Raw genomic sequence first — 18576 nt, forward strand, 5'->3', positions numbered from 1 at the left:
CAAACGGGTCACCTGATGGAAAGCAACTACCGTCGCCCATAGACACTCGCAACATCAGAAGAGCTGCTGCAGGTGCGTTGCCGGCCTTTTAAATTAAATAATCCGACTAAAATCCGATATGTTGCACAGTTGCACACGTCATATATCTTATAATTTAACAACATCAGTATTATATTGACAAAAACGTTGTCAAACGGCGAACCAAACTTTTGGTTTACTGTTTGTGCTGGTGCTGCTTCTAGCGTAAAAACATTCCAATAATATAATACCTTATTGATCTAAAATCATTATTAAATGACGATTATTTTACTCAGCGAATATTTTTATTGAGATACCAAATCTATACTATAATATTATAAAGCGGAAGAGTTTGTTTGTTTGTTTGAACGCGCTAATCTCAGGAACTACTGGTCCGATTTGAAAAATTCTTTCAGTGGTAGGTAGCCCACTTATCGAGGAAGGCTATAGGCTATATTTTATCACGCTAATAGGAGCGAAGAAATAGAGGAAAATGTGGAAAAAACGGGGGGAGAATTATTTGAACGCGCTTATCTCAAGAACTACTGTTCCGATTTGAAAAATTCTTTCAATGTTAGATAGCCCATTTATTGAGGAAGGATATAGGCTATACTTTATTACGCTATGACTAATAGGAGCTAAGAAATGTGAAAAAACGGGGGAAATTATTTGAAAGTGCTTATCTCACGAACTACTGGAGCAATTTTTCTGTTATTAGGCACAGATAAGAAGTAAACCACGTGAAGGATCATAGGCTATATTTTTATGTGAACTAATTTGTCTGTAAAATATCTAATTTACGCGGGCGAAGCCGCGCGGAACGTCTAGTATATTATATATGTAAAATTCTCTGACAGCCTGTAAACATTAGACCGTATCAAATTCTCTTACGTTTTATAGCAAGATACGAAAAATGTTAACGAATAAAAATATGGTTCTGAAAAAACACGCTCGTACGAAATTCGAAAATTCATATTCAATTTTCCGGCCCTCGATAATTCTACAAATGAAATATATTTTAATATTTTATAAATGGGTGGGTGAATATTTTACATTTTAAAAGTTTGTGATTGATTTACAAGGTGCTCGGAATTCGGCGCTCCAAAGATTTATGCTTCCAATTGTTTTTGGGGAACTTTGTAATAAGAAGTATTAAAAACCATGAAATAAAATATTATGTTGAAGTATGAAAACTTGTAAACGTAAAAGTAATGTTGTAAAGTGAAGTTTAAGGTCACGGATGGTCCCAGTCTTATTTAAATGTCAAAAAATATATATTAATAGTTCTGTTAATAGTATATTAATAGTACTTATATATTATACTAGCTGTTGCCCGCGACTTTGTCCGCGGCAATAATATTATAGTAGTATGTCTGCAGGCTGATATAATATCTCAAGCATCGTACTAGCTAGAAAGTTGAAATTACTAAATATGTATAAACAAATATAAAAATTTTAAATATATCCTTATTATATCCATATTATTGAAAGTCGGTTAAAAGGTAGCCTAAGTTACTCCTTATTGTATCCGCTATCTGCCAAAAAAGTCCCGTTAAAATTGCCCCAGCCGTTTCAGAGAGAACAAACAGACAAACATAGATAAGATAAGATAAAATAAGATAAGATGAGATGAGATGAGATGAGACGAGACGAGACGAGACGAGACGAGACGAGACGAGACGAGACGAGACGAGACGAGACGAGACGAGACGAGACGAGATGAGACGAGACGAGACGAAACGAGATGAGATGAGATAAGATAAGATAAGCCTTTATTCACAACCATTATTTCACATTTACATAATTACGCAAAACAAAATTATTTCCTTGTTGGTTGTCTTAAAACATATGCCTCCTCCAGATTATGTCCTTTCTGTCATACTCCAAGTTTGGCATCCGTAAGTCAGCACCGGAAGGATACATGTGTCAAATATTTTTGCTTTTTGTCGTATTGGTATTTTTTCGTTTTTCATTACCTCTTTTAGAGACCAGTATCTTGACCAACTATTTGTTATCCTTCTTTCGATCTTTTTTGACATCAAATTCGTGGGTGATATAATATGGCCGAGATACACATATTCATCAACATATTCAATTTTCTGGTTTGCTACTACTATTGCATCTTTATTTCTGTTGGTCATAACTTTTGTTTTACTTGCATTCATGGACAACCCAGCTTTTAGGCTTTCGGAGGATAATTCATTGAGCATTTTTTGCAGTTCTGCTGGTGTTTTTGCAAATAATACTAAATCATCGGCGAACCTGAGGTGTGTTAGGTTTTGTCCATTTATGTTGATGCCATTGTTTTCCCAGTCTAATCTTCTAAAAATGTCTTCTAGAACAGCCGTAAACAATTTTGGGGATAAAGGGTCTCCTTGCCTTACTCCCTTATGGATTTTAAACTCTTCGCCTATTCCTTCTAGCTGTATGCGTGCTGTGTTGTGATTGTAATTTTTTTTAATTATGTTTATATATTTTTGTTGTATTCCTTGCTTTTGAAGGGCTTTATAGATAGAAGTGTGAATTAGCGAGTCAAAGGCTTTATTATAGTCCACCAATCCGATATAATATGGTTGTCCATACTCGTTATGTTTTTCTATCAATTGCTTTAGAGAATGAATATGGTCAACAGTCGAGAAATCGTTACGGAAGCCTGCCTGTTCTTTTGGTTGTTGTTCATCTAGGTTTTTTGTTAGGCGGTCTAGGATAATTTTACTGAAGATTTTATAAGTATTCGCCATTAGACTTATGGGCCTGTAATTATCGATTTTGTTTTTGTCCCCCTTTTTGTGGATAAGTAATATAGTTGATTTTGTCCATTGTTGAGGTATGGTTTCTGTTGTAATAATCGTGTTAAAGAACTCTGTTAGAGGCTGCACTAAAACATCTGCAAATCCTTTTAGAAGTTCATTTGTTATCATGTCCTCGCCGGGTGCTTTATTGTTTTTTTGGAACATAATGGCTTTTCTAGTTTCTGCCGAAAGTATGTCTGGGACTTTTCCCTCGTTCATATTGCAGTGGATTGAATCATTGTTGTCTGTTTTGTTTCCGGTAAGTTATATAAGTTTCGGTAAAAATCTGTAGCTGTTTTATTTATTGTTTCTCTTTTCTTAGTTAAAATTTCATCACCTTTTCTGTTTTTTGGTATAATTTCAGGAATCCATTCTTTGTATTCTTTTAGAGTTTTAAGAGCTTTCTTTATTCCTCCTGTTTTTTTCTATTTCTTTTCTGATACGTGTGAATCTTAATTCTTTGTTATGTTTCCTTATATTTATATTAATTTTTTGCTGATATCTTCTATTTCTTTTAGATTGTTTTTTCGATCTTTTATTAGCCCTCTTCTAATTTCCATGAGTTTTTTGGCTTCTTGTCCTAGCTTGTCTTTTGCTTTATGTTGGGTTCTTATTTTATTTGCTATGGATGCAATGGACTTTTCTAGTATGTTGTATTTTTCTTGTATGTTGTTGCTGTCTGCTAGTGTTTCGATATTCTTTTGGAGTTCTAACAATACTTCTGCCGGAAGAGGATTTGGGATGTTAGACATTGTTGATTTCCCTAATTTACTTCTTGGTCTCTTTTGGCTTATATTCATAGTGGCTCTTACCATTCTATGATTTTTACTGAAGTTGAGTTTGTTAATCACTCCTACGTTATTGAAATGTGATGGGAAATTGGTGAGTATGTAATCTATTACATCAGTGTGCTTGCCATCGGGAGAAATCCAGGTCCATTGTCGCGATGGTTTTCTTTTGTACAATCCATTCATAATTTTCAGGTTTTTTTCATGGGCCAGTTCTACTAGCTTGTAACCATTAGAATTTCTTTTGCCTCTGCTATATTTACCTATAATATTTTCTTCACCACATTCTTGCTTCCCTATTTGGCTGTTAAAATCGCCCATGATAATTTTTTGTTTATAAGATTCTATTAAAGTGTCATTTAAGGTTTTATAAAATGTTTCCTTTTCTTTCTCGTTCACTTGTTCTGTGGGTGCGTAGGCCTGTATGCCTGCGGGTGACTAGGGTGATTTATGATTTGGTATGTTGATGTTTAATATTGCGATACGATTTGATTTGCTTTTGAATTCTATAATGTTTTTCTTTAATTGTTTTTTAATTATGAAGCCCACTCCATGCATTCCTTGTCTCTCTCCTTTGTAGTATAGGCTGTAGTCTGGGTATTCTCGTATTTCTTCGCCCATTCTTCGCACTTCACTAAGTCCTAATATGTCCCATTTGATTAAACTTAGGGCTTCTTCCAGTTCTGATAATTTTTCGTCTGTTCGTAGTGTTCTGGTGTTTAGTGTTGCTATGTGTATTTTTTTACCTCTGGAGGGTTTTGGTCTAATTTCCCACGGGGACCAGCCGGATTGGGAAATGTATTCTTTGTTGGTTTTTTACGATTTTTTCTGTGATTTTGGCTCCCCGTTGAGCGAAGTGGGTTTTGGGTCGTTGCTGGGTCTTGGACGACATATGTCGAACCTCTTATTTATTTTGTATGGTGTTGACATTTTTTTCCCTGTAGTTTCGGTCGATGGAGATTTGGATGGTGATCTTTTTCTTTTGTTTTCAGGGTCTTTAGATTTTTTTTACAATGAGCTTATCATATTTTATGTATGCTGTATTTCCTTTTTTTTGCTCCATTTCCATCTCTTTCTTGAGCTCTTTCCTCTTATAATCACCTCTTTGGGGTAATCAGGTGTGGCGTATATTCCTGATGGGAATTGTTTTTTGTTGTTAAGGATTTGACTTTTGCGCCATGCAATTACCCGGATGGGCCTAGTTTTTCCTTCAAGTTTTTTTCCTAGTCGCATCATATCACTGATCTCCCATTCATCTCACTCTCTTATCCCAGTGTTTGAGCTTACTTGGTTTAGTGTGTATAAGACTTTCAGACAGACATACAGACAGACAAAAATTGTAAAAAGCGCTATTTTGGTATATGTACCGTATGTACATTCATATGCATGTAGTAAAAAACGCTTCTTTCAATATCACAAACAGACACTCCAATTTTATTTATATAATATTAATAATAATATAAAAATTAGATATATAATATACTAGATGATGCCTGCAACTCCGTTGCGCCAAAACTCGTTTATCGCGCGGGGACCGTACATTTTTCCGGGACAAAAAGTACTTTTTGTCCCGGAAATACCCGAGACTCAAGATATCTGCATGCCAAATTTCAGCAAAATCGGTTCAGTGGTTTGGGCGTGAAGAGGTAACAGACAGACAGACAGACACACTTTCGCATTTATAATATTAGTATGGATATTTTATATTATTATATAATAGTATACTAATAGTTTTTAATTGCATGAGGCGTCTTGAAAATATGACAAATCCATACATATTTAGAAATGCAACTACGCGTCGCATTGCGGTCTGAATTGACCCCTATTTTAGCTGATAAATTAACTGAATAATATAATGCAATATAGTATATCTATAGTAGATAATATAATGCAATAGTTATATCTAAATTGCGGAAACATGTTTGGATGTTGTAACTTTTGTTGTTAGGTCGGCAGTAAAAGTGAATAATAAGAAGTTATGGACAATTTAAATAGCAACTTTTGAAACTGAAGGTGCCGGTTGGCAGCGGCCACCACGAAGTCACCGCAGACGACGTGTCGCAGCGACACTACTGGTTTCTATGTATGTCGCTGCGACACGTCGTCTGCGGTTGATTCATGTCGCCCGCTGCCAACCGACACCGCCTTTTTCAAGTGTCACGTTATAGACAGCGGTGCCATGTAAATTTGAGGCACGCCCCCGTGGCAATGTTTAAATATTATAATATATGACACAAATCATAATATCCTTGTAAGGGTCAATTCAGGCCGCAACGCGACGCGTAGATGCATTTCTAAAGAACTGATTTGACAGATTTTTAAGACGTCAAATCCACACAAATTTAGAAATGCATCTCGTCGCGTTGTGGTCTGAATTGACCCTAAGATTGTTTAAAAACATGAACAAAAATTCAGTAGAAAAACTCACCACTCTCCTGGCGCAGTATGTTAAACTCAAATATTACGTCCCTACAGCTGTTCATAATATTATAAACATTGAAAATACTCGTATGAAAAAAAATATAACATGAATATTAAAATTTTTAATAACTAAATTAATATCAAACAGCTTTGAAAGAGCTAGTATTTGTGGTTTTAATATAACATACGAAAAAAGATTTCGAAAATATTTTAAAAGTATGTAGAAGCAACATTTTACTTTGGTAAATAAAAGTTACTATCATAGCTTTTAAACTTGATATAAAATTCTATTACCGAAGTAAAATGTTTCCAACTTTACGTCGGAGTAAAATAGTTTCTTTGAAAGATTCTTTGTTGATATTTTGTTGGAGATTACTAAATATGTTATCATGTTTTCTAATACTTATGTATTCAGTTATATCGAGTACTATTTTTTTTTATTAAATAAGGGGGCAAACAAGCAAACGGGCCACCTGATGATAAGCAACTACCGTCGCCCATGGACACTCGCAACATCAGAAGAGCTGCAGGTGCGTTGCCGGCCTTTTAAGAGGGAATACGCTCTTTTCTTGAAGGTTTGCAGGTTGTGTAGGTCCGGATTTTTTTTTATTAAATAAGGGGGCAAACGAGCAAACGGGTCACCTGATGGTAAGCAACTGCCGTCGCCCATGGACACTCGCAACATCAGAAGAGCTGCAGGTGCGTTGCCGGCCTTAAAAGGCCTTAAAACCTTATTCCCTCTTAAAGAGCGTATTCCCTCTTAAAAGAGGGAATACGCTCTTTTCTTGAAGGTTTGCAGGTCGTATAGGTCCGGAAATACAGCTGGTGACAGTTCGTTCCAGAGTTTTAAAGTGCGCGTCAGAAAGTTACGCGAAAAACGCACTGTGGAAGACTGCCACTCATCAAGGTGATGAGGGTGGTATGTTTTTCGCGTGGGACGATGGCGAAAAGTTGGAGGTGGTATGATTCTGAACAATTCCTCAGAGCACTCCCCGTGATACAACCGATAGAGGATGCAGAGTGAAGCTACATCTCGGCGTAATTGCAAGGGGTCCAAGCTGTTTGAAACACTATGGCAGTCAACAATTCGAGCGGCCCTTCGTTGGATACGATCCAGAGGGAGCAGTTGGTATTTTGGCGCCCCTGCCCAGAGATGAGAACAATATTCCATATGAGGCCGAACCTGCGCCTTGTACAGTTGTAGGCGTTGGTCCGGACTGAAGCACGGGCGTATAATATATAGCTTTGATAAGGGAGTGGGGGGATCCCTAACGTAAAAAAGCGGCCAAGTGCGAGTTGGACTCGCTCATGAAGGGTTCTGCAGCAGCCTAAATACTACCTGCTCTGCCTACGGACACGCTCCACAGTATAATAATTATTATTATATTGTAAATAGAAAAAAAATACATGTACGTCGCCGATGAAAATCGGTGGGTATAAATTAATATGTTGTCGATTGGACAAGTGAGATGGATAGTGATGGTCCGGACCCCCAGGACCAGGACCCCTTATATACGCCCATGGACTGAAGTACTGTATTAAGTAGCAGGCACCGTACATTTTGTTGCTATTATATCGCACATAAAGGAACAATCTTTTCTAAAAGCCGCTGCTTTCCTGTATACAGAATGTAACAAAACTAAGTGATAATACTTTAGGGTGTGTATGTGTTCGTTGTAGGGAGTTCACTGTGAAAGTAGCAGCGCTGAAAGACAAAAAATTTTGTTTCACTTTTGTATGGGGAAACTCGTGACGGCCGCTGGGGTTACAAAAGTTAAAAAAATTGGTATTTTAGCGCTGCTACTTTCACAATGAACTCTTTACAAGGAACACGTATACATCTTAAAGTATTATCATTTAGTTTTGTTACACTCTGTATAGAGATCTAGTATAAGATGACTCCAAATTATTATAATGGAGGTACGATATATTTTATCTTACCGGGTTAAAAACAACAATAATAAAAATACTTACATTAAACTTTTGGCTGCCATTTACTTGGTTTGAAGTATTTTTATTGCAAAAACCCTTTCAAATCTTTCGATTGCGTAAACCGAATTTAAAAGGCACGTTCTGACGACCGAAAAATTTTTCATAATGAGTCGTTGAACGAATGTTCCTGACAGTTGAAAATTCAGTTTTTAAATGGAATCTTTGTAGAAATGATTGAGAACAAAGTGTTAAGTCCGGTGTGAAAAATTACAATTCGGTCTTATTGGAAACAAAATTATAAAGCACTACTACCATTTAAAAGTAACTTATATTATTTGGCTTGTTATGGATTTTCAGTTTGTGTTTTTTAATTTCTTTAGGGCCTGTTTAACCACTTTCTGGTAAAGTGCCGATTAGGCTATTCACAACTTTTTTGACAGATTCTCCATGCTTGATCTGTTAAGTTAAGTGGTGAATAGCCTATTCGGCACTTATCAGGAAGTGGTGAAACAGGCCCTTAATCTTTAACTATACTTACAGAGAGCTAGAAAGGTTGAGTTTGCATTGAATAGGCTCCGAAACATTTAAGCTTAGGCCAAACCTACGCGACCAGGCGACTGCGAAGCGGAGCGTCAAGTTGTCAAATGTGTGTTTTGTATACAAAAAACACATTTGACAACTTGACATGATCGATTTTAATGACGTTTCGCAAAAATATTATACAGTTAATTAGAAATGACAAAGGGGACTTTTGCGGCTAAGTTATAATTAGTTCGCGTAGGACATATTATTTATGATGGATGAAGCCGCTGTAAAAATCTAGTATTAGGTACAATTATTATAAAATTAACAGCTCATGATTAAAATATGAGGGGTGAAATTTTATTAAAACATTCACATTTTTGGTGGCACAAAATATAAAATAATACACCAATTTCATGTCAGCAATATAGCTTAAGAAGGCTTTGAATATATTCAGAAGGGTATAACCGAAACCTCTGTGTTTTATCATAAGTCATAACCAATAAGAACCCATGTTACATAATGGTATATTGTTGTTTACTTAAACATTGGCTTTATAAGACTAGCTTTTGCGTGCGACTTAAATCAGGAACTACTACAACGGTTAAATTAACTTGACGCATCGCTGGAATACAATTACCTGCCCGCTTCATAATGACGTCATCAAACCATTGGTCAAGATAATGTGACCGTATTATACTTAAGAAGCGCTTACACAGGTAATAATTACGGCAATAATTGCTCGGCGATACGACTGGAACAATCTGGAGCAATTAGTGGGGCAATAGCAAAGTTTTACAGTGCGCGGCAATTCTGCCGGCAACGCACCTGCAGCTTTTCTGATGTTGCGAGTGTCCATGGGCGACGGTAGTTGCTTACCATCAGGTGACCCGTTTGCTCGTTTGCCCCCTTATTTAATAAAAAAAAATACTGAGCAATTTATTTCATATCGCTCAATGTCATACCACTTTATATCAACAATATAACACACAAATTAAATTACGAGCCTAAAAATTGGACGCGCGTCTTCCGCGGAATTCTCGAGAATTCTCCGGTGCCGCCTGCGGAATCCGCGAGAAGTGGCGCGAACTAGTCAAGTAAAAGATACAGACTAAACACTATAATTTACACGCGGGAATACGCTGAAATGCCAGCATTCCAGCGTGTTCCCGCGTGACGAGCATAAATTGACGCTTTCTTTCCAGGCCCGTGTAAATTGAGCATAAGGTTTTTTGATATGAATTTATATAGTCGCTAGCACTTTTGACTGGCCGGCGTTAACTAATCGACAACAATATCGAAAATAATATCGCATCAAAAAACCTCAAAAACGTATTAGTAGTCTTATGCTAAGTACTCACATGCGGTTTTACTCGATAGCTTTACTCCAAATTGAGTAATAATAATTACTGTGTGAACCGCAAAACTCACAGCTCGAAGGCTTACATCGAGTCGCTCGAAGGCTCGCATCGAGCCGGCCTGATGGAATTAAATATATCGATTAAGAATAAAACTATCGAGCATTGCTGAATACGTGGACGAAAGTCCGAGCTGCGGGTTTTGTTCGACGTTATTGCTCGATCGAGCAAAACCGTGTGTGAGTACTTAGCATAAACCTCGTACATAAGCCACAAATATTTCACAAGGAACCATACGTAAGTGAATTTATACACTTAGCTAATCCCATGTTTTAATAAATGGGCGTCTTATCTGACTTAAAGTCTTGCGCGGCTTCCATTGAGAGGAGTCTGAATTGCGAAATAATGGGGGTTAGTTGACAGTGGGGAAAAGGGCTTTGAAGATAATCTGTGGTAGTGTTTAATTTAATCTGTGGAGCCATATTGTAATGTTTTTCGTCTTGTGTATAACTAAATGACGCCAGCAACTCCGTTGCGCCAAAATTTACTTATCGCGCGGGAACCGTACATTTTTTCAGGATTAATTTCCCGGGGCTCAAAGTATTTTTTTACCAAATTTCAGCAAAATCGTTTTAGTGGTTTTGCTGAAAAGAAAAAGGTAGATACTTAAATATAAAATCATTTGGTAATCTACCAGACGTGTCAATATCGTTTCAAAATACTATTATATTTTTAATTTAATCCTTATCATAATAACTACAGCTTTATAATACTACTAATACAGTACTTACAATGTTTCCACGGGATACCACGTGATTGGTTTCGTCAAAAACTTACTTTACAATTTCCCGATACTGTAAACCATAACAAGTCTGTTCCCAATAATAGCGTACAAACAATATACACAAAGTAGGCCGCAGTAACAAAATATAAATACAGTAGTTTATATTAATTCTACCCGAATCGGTCGAACGCACGCACAAGAGTCACAACATAATATTTCGTTTCATTTTAAGGCGGAATAGAAAAAGAACTAGCCATATATTATATATTTTTGTTTACTTGACTTATTTCTTGTAATTTATCCAAATTAGGAAACAATATTTTTGCGTAAAAGTACAATTTACCTTAGATAAAAATAAAATAGTAGTAATTATATGTTTTTTGTGGTAAACTTAATATTCTATATTGGTTCCGGGTAGCACGAGAAACGTCAATTGTTGTGTACAGATTAAACCTTAAAGTTAATATACCTAGCGGAATAGAGAAACAAAGGCCTGAGCAAACGAGATGTGTGATCAGTTACACTGCGTGGTGTGATACATGACAGCAGAACTCTTTTTTTGACGTCCAGTGAGCACTTATCAGCACTTATACGTTGACAATTTAATCTCATAGAATTCATGTTCAATCATGCTTGTGTAAGTGTATACGTACACATATTTTTACACACAGATGTAAACCAATTTCGGTTTCGTTTGGCAGCTCGAGATTGTTGCTCTTTTCCGCTAGGTATAATAACTTTATGCTTTAAACACACGGCTGAGTTCTACTGTATTACACTGTGGCATCAGAGCCTGAGAGCAAATATCGTACTTATTTTCGCTTGATTTAATTTGGCCAAAGGCTCGACGCGGGCTCCCGAACTATATTGATAAGACGGCTAATAGGCTCTAAGTGCTGCTCACTGACTCGTGATCGACTCGATACTACCAAGCCGCAAATCCTTATTGTATCGATCTCGAGCCAATTCGACGACAAAACAAAGAAACGCCGTATTGGTATACCATTATATTATTGTTTGCTACGGTTTCGCTTGCGTTAGATCGTTTTTCTGGAATTGAAAATACGTTTGGCACTCGGGGACAGCCCCAGTCAGGATATTGAATAGCATTTTTTATCAAATTATGCAATTATAATTCGCATAAGCTTTGTCCACACTGGGCCTTTTTTTGTACATCAAGGGCATGCGTTATAGCGCAGTCAACAGCGAACGTGAGGCATGCCCGTGACGCGCGTTGGAATCGTAGCGCTCGCTATGACACTTTTCTTTCAACACGGGTAGATTTTGACGCATTCAATTATTGAATGCGTCAAAATCTACCCGAAATAAACGAAAGTTGAATAAAAAAAAGATGACGAAAATTGAAGATGAATTTGCATAATATGGACATAGCTATTCGTCTTACTTATCGTCCCTCGGTTTGTTTCTAATAGGGGGTTGATGTACAAGATGTGTAATCTCCTGAAATAGCAGAGCTGATAGAGTAACTTTTTTTTACTTGTGTATAGGGAAATTCATGATACTGGGGCGCTTGCCCATAAAAATACAAAAAAATGCTTTTTCAGCACTGCTACTTTCACAGAGAACACTATATAAATAACGCCAACTCCGTATTTGTTTATCCCGCGGGATTCATAGTTACATACGGGATATATTCCAGGGTAAAGAGTATCAATTTGATATAAATTTCAGCAAAATCGGTTCAGCGGTTCGTTCTTGTAGAGGTGACAGACAGGCACACTTTCCCATTTATAATATTAGTAAGGATAATAAATTTCAGAGACACCTACCTCAAAATCTATCAATCCAGCGTCCTGACAAACTCGGTTTACACAGTTACACTCAGAAAATTATAAAAGATCTCAGCGGTGGGATTCTCAAAAATGATAAATCGACACCTCCATTATTATATTATTATTCCGTTTCTAGTATCTTTTGATAAATTACGGGTCTCAGTTGAGTTCGACTTTCATTGACGTGATTACAAATTAATTTATTACATTTTAATGTTGACAAATTGTGATGAGAATTTATAGCCTTGTTATGGTTTTTCCACGTATTTTTTGGTTATTAGCTAGATGACCTGGTAAACTATCTATCACTTTCCATCTAATATAAACCTTCCCTGTACTTTCAGGATCATTTTAACACTAAAATTGGGCAAACCGCTTCAGCCGCTCTCAAGTTATAACAGGACAAACCCAATTGAAAATCCATTTTTGTATATATCGAAGATAAATTGATAAAAATATTTGTACCCAAAGGGGAAAACGTAATAAATACATAAACCGTATTCAGTCACATCAGTTTTTCAAAAAGTGTACTTGCAAATTAAGATTTAGACGTTATGAAATGACTGACTAGTGCTGCCAAGGGGGGGTAAACTAATAAAGATAATTATTTGATAATTCTATGTCCAGTTATCATCTACATCTACATATTTCAAGCGTCTTTTCCATTGTAACAGACAAAACATTTATTAGCTACTAGCTGTCCCGGTGAACTTCGTGGCACTTTAAAACCTTCCCTGGACTTCTACGAATATTTTAAGACTAAAATCAGCCCAATCCGTTCAGCCGTTTTCGTATTTTAGCGCGACTAACACATTTGAAAATCCATTTTTATATACTAGAGATCGCCCAATGGTCGAAATTCGACCTTAGCTTCAACGATATTAGGACTACTTATTTTTTTCAACTCTTGTCTCTGGGACTCAGCTGATCTCAGACTGGTCGTGTAAGCATTGTCTAATAGTATCTAAGATTAAATTTAAAAAAAAAAAAACTATAATTCATTTTCAACTTGTATAAATAAAAGAGTATAATTCGTATGTATAGGCTTGTCAATCAAAAATCTGTCATCTTTCCTAGTGTGGATGTTGTAGTATGTGTAATATTTTATTTGTTAAAAAAATGTGTGATAAAAGCATAATTTAAAAATAATATTAGCTCGATGCACTCCTTCACCATATAAACTATAACTGTGCAAAATTTCAATCACCTGCGTTTCCGCATCTTTCGTCTTCGTATTAATATACAGATATCTAATATATAAAATTCTCGTGTCACAGTTTTCGTTTTCAGCTAGTAGATTATAATAATATCTAGGCACGCGGCAGCGCGCCAATCAGTTAAATTTTTAATATCTATACTAGCTAACCCAGCAAATGTTGATTTACCAGATAACTTATTTTTATCAATATTTGTTTCAATATAAAAAGTAGATGAAAACCTATTCTCAGGCTATACATACAAAAATTAATTAAAATTATTTTAGTTGTTTTAGAGGAGTTCGTACACAAACACTGTGACTAGAGAATTTTATATATTAGAAAAAGATTAGCTTAAATATGCATCGTATAATATTTTTGTCAAGGTTAAAAGTCTAGTTTACCTCGCTACATCAAAATAACCCTAAATTAAGCAACACTTCATAACCATTACACGCACAACAGCGACCCATATCATGGGGCCTCCACGACCGGTCACGTACGTCGTTACCTGAGGGTTATATGTAATTGTCAAACGGCCTAACCCCTTATCACCCCTAATTGCCTGATAGGCCTGCAATGTAATTAATATTGAGTAATAATTTTATGGTATCGATTATTGAAATCTATGAATATTTGTGATTTATTATTCCTTGGTCCATGGTAGATTGAGTCCATAGTATAATAAGCGATAAACGGATTTTGGCGCAACGGACTTGCGGGCGTGATCTAGTTTTTAATAAAAGTGAGATCTCAAGAGGGCGACTAACGCATAAAATCAAACATCGTCCTTCTCTCTTCACACTCACGCCCGTCTTTCATATGCCAGGTGAAAAAGGACGACGCGGATTTATCGCCAAATTAGTTTTTTCTCAATAACTCGGCAAATATACAATATTTAAAAAATCAGCCAGGACAGTTTCTCAATGTTAGAATTTTATACAGTGTGTTAAAACATTAACTTAGTTCAATGCACGGTTATGGCAATATATTATGAAAAATTCATGAAAATTAAATGCATCTTTGTTTTTTTTTTCTATCGAGAAAATTTTAAGATATCATGTTTTCGCTAGGTCAAATTCTCTGAAATATAATGTACTATCTATGTTTGGAAAATGAAACAATTCGGGGCTTTATATCAAGTATAAAAATGAATTATAAAATTGACAATTTAGGGTTAGTTCGCACGGTCGTTTGAAAGACTTCCAAACGTATTTTTACTCTTTGGTCTACGGTAGATCGAATCCATACTAATTAGTAATATAACCTAATATAATAGCGAGAAACGAATTTTGGCGCAACGGAGTTGCGGGCATCATCTAGTTTCTAATAAAAGTCCATCGGCACGGATTTTTTATTTTTTTTAATGAAATAAGGGGGCAAACGAGCAAACGGGTCACCTGATCGAAAGCAACTTCCGTCGCCCATGGACACTCGCAGCATCAGAAGAGCTGCAGGCGCGTTGCCGGCCTTTTAAGAGGGAATAGGGTAATAGGGGAGGGTAGGGATGGGAAGGGAAGGGAATAGGGGAGGGTAGGGAAGGGAATAGGGTAGGGGATTGGGCCTCCGGTAAACTCACTCACTCGGCGAAACACAGGGTAAGCGCTGTTTCGCGCCGTTTTTCTGTGAGAACGTGGTATTTCTCACGTCGAGCCGGCCCATTCATGCTGAAGCATGGCTCTCCCACGTATAAATATAATACGGATGTACATTTAATATAATTATTGCGAGCATTTGTCCGCGGCTACGCTCGCGTTAAGAAGTATTATTATATACAAACTTTCATCCCCTATTTTAACCCCTTGGAGGTGGAATTTATCAATATAATAGTAGGTACAAGTACCAATGCAGTGGTGCGCATTGTACACATTGAAAAGGTCTACAGAAAACTCCGCGATGGTATATATATTTTTTTATGAAATAAGGGGGCAAACGAGCAAACGGGTCACCTGATGGAAAGCAACTTCCGTCGCCCATGGACACTCGCAGCATCAGAAGAGCTGCAGGTGCGTTACCGGCCTTTTAAGAGGGAATATGGTAATAGGGGAGGGCAGGGATGGGAAGGGAAGGGAATAGGGGAGGGTAGGGAAGGGAATAGGGTAGGGGATTGGGCCTCCGCTAAACTCACTCGGCGAAACACAGCGTAAGCGCCGTTTCACGCTGGTTTTCTGTGAGAATGTGGTATTTCTCCGGTCGAGCCGGCCCATTCGTGCCGAAGCATGGCTCTCCCACGTATAAGTATATCTCTTATGGATATATCCCACAATAACATATTTTTTTGTCATTTACTTTTAACTTCAAATAATGGCTAATTTTCGAAGCGATTTTAACCAATACGGCAATAATCCTTATTCAATTAAATACTTTAAATACATTATTATTATGGCCCTTTACAGCATAATTATTACGATTTAAATTTTAAATGAATATTTTCGAAGATATTACAGATTTAAAAATTGCGGGACGTAGCTTTTGCGGCAGTACCGACCAATGCAGGCCACGGGTAGTAATGCATATAAATTATTTAAAATCAAACTACTGAATCGATTTTAATCATTTTTTCAGTGACTTAGGCCATAATTTATTTTTTACCCGTGCGAAGCCGGAGCGGGTCGCTATAATATAATATATTATATATATAGATTACGTTTTTGAAGTTTTGACCAGCCCTTTTAAATGGCTTATAACAGCTTTACATAATAATAATCTATTATAATAATTATAATATTAAGAGTTTTTTTTCAGGTAACTTATGAAGACATTCTATCCAGTGTTTTTAGTGGAATTAAGTAAGCAAGAGTTTTTCGCGTAGAGACCAAATGAAATTATATTAAAAGTAAACATGTAAATTAGTAAATTAGTAACGATACTGTACCTCATAGTTTAGAATACCTATAAAGTTGGGCGAGAAAAACTGGCAAAACTTTCGTAATGAAGTTGCGAACTTCGGCTAAAATAGAGACAGCCTCAAGGTAATTCATCTCTTGTATTCGCAATACGTTCAAGGTTAATGCTGTTTTAACTACGAACTTTTAAATAATATTACATACTACCTGTCCCGGCAAACGTTTCTTGGCTATATAAAGTATTTCGCCCGTATTATTTATTGAAGTGACTAAATAAGTATGTCACCATGGCAACGTCCATCGCTATCCCGTCGCACAATGGTCGCCGTCAGTCTCGAGTTATAATAATTTACTATTATTTATTCAACAAATACACTTACTAGGGGCGATCAAAAAGTAATGATAAGCGGGTATTTCTAAAGAAGATAAAAATAAAAAAAAATGTTTTTCACTTCTCCAGTCCCTCACGACTTCCCAGCAAAAAAGTTGTATCAATAGGACGTTGTTTCTAGGAGCTACATTCATTTGAATACCAACAGTCGGAGCGACAACACGAAAATGGAGAAAAAACGAAGGGAGATGCGTCATCAAGCACCTCTGTTGGAAAAAAATGTCTATCAAGGGATAGACGCTGATTTGGTGGAGACACTAGGGGACTTTGCTCCTCCATATTATACGGTGGCACGGTGGTGCAAAGAGTTTAAGCTGGGTAGAAAATCCACAGAAGATGAACATCGCGAGGGACGCCCAATCTCGTCCCTCACTGAGGATAACATAAAAAAGTCAAAGAAATCTTATTAGCAGACCGAAGAGTAACCGTCAGACATTTAGCTGAGGACACAGGGATCTCATATGGCAGCATCCAAAGCATTTTGACCACCAAAATGAATATGAAAAAGGTCTCCGCGCATTGGGTACCGCGAATGTTAACGGACGGCACAAGAGCAAAAAGAACAAAGCCGAAATTGCGATGGCTGCCATTCGAGAAGCAGGCTTCGAACCGAATTTAGCCCCCAGCGACTTTAATTTGTTTCCTCGGCTCAAGGAACACCTCAGGGACAAGAAATTTGAGGATCATAGCCAGGTGATGGCTGCTGATTTAGTTTAGAAATGTTGACGTGTTGCTCACATCTTTAGCCCGGCCGCACATTGTACGACATTTTTGATCAGAAACAGTTGAACGTCCGCGCTGTCTCTTACATTTTGTACTGAGCCGAGTGAGCTCGAACTCGCCGGAAGGATATTTTGGATAGTGTGTAGGGTGGCGATCCAGCGGAATTCAAATGTTTCTGATCAGAATTCGGATAATGTGCGGCCGGGCTTAAGGGGGCGTGGATGCACAGCAGATCCCCAATGGAGCCACATCCAAAATGATTCTAGAATAACGTTGACAGGAAGTTGAGGGTGTGAAAGAGTTCTCAAATGACAATAAACGAAGATAAGATGGAGGAAGTTTTAATTTCGGCCGCGCACCAAAATATCTTTCCTTAAAATATATAAAAACTACCTTTTTTAAAGTAATAGAACGCCTGATTTTAAAGAAAAACAGGTAGTTTTTAAAGCAACCTTTATTGTTTTTGTGCTCTGTCCAATGACTAGTACTGTCCATATATATTATGATATTGAATGTACCGTAACTTCTTGGTGGAAATTCATGTTTCACAGTAATAATATACACTTTTCATGCACTTACCTGGTGATGATTTTATCGAAACCGGTCGTGTAAAACATAATTGTTTATTAATAAAAGTGGAAAAAGTGCATGAAAAGTGTATATTATTACTGTAGTACTGTCCAGTCACTAGTCATGTACACCCTTATTATACAGGGTGTAACAAAAATAAGTGATAATACTTTAGGGTGTGTACGTGTTCCTTGTTTTCAGTTTTCAGAGTTCACTGTGAAAAAAGCAGCGCTGAAAGACCAAATATATAAAATACTCTTCCGCCATTAACCAGCTCGGTGAAGGTCCTTCTATGGAGGCCATTAGGTTTTTTTCTCATAACAATAGGGAATATACAGTTATACACGTCATATCAGAATTTTGACAGAAACGTTGACAAACGTCGAACAAATCTTTACTGTGTATCTGATGCTGCCTCTAGCATGAAAACTTTGCAGTAATT

The 18576-nt window shown here is 36.9% G+C and overlaps 1 long non-coding RNA gene across 1 annotated transcript; it reads right to left on the reverse strand.

The window, feature by feature from the left end:
- Positions 1-96: 96 nt before the first annotated feature.
- Positions 97-18530, reverse strand: LOC121732861. The gene is made up of 3 exons (XR_006036445.1): positions 18481-18530; positions 17569-17581; positions 97-106 (listed from the first exon to the last, which is right to left on the reverse strand). It is a non-coding gene; the product is annotated as an uncharacterized LOC121732861 (long non-coding RNA).
- Between the last annotated feature and the right edge of the window lie 46 nt (positions 18531-18576).

This window comes from Aricia agestis, chromosome 13 (assembly GCF_905147365.1).
Source record: "Aricia agestis chromosome 13, ilAriAges1.1, whole genome shotgun sequence".
In the NCBI taxonomy this organism is placed as follows: Eukaryota; Metazoa; Arthropoda; class Insecta; order Lepidoptera; family Lycaenidae; genus Aricia; species Aricia agestis.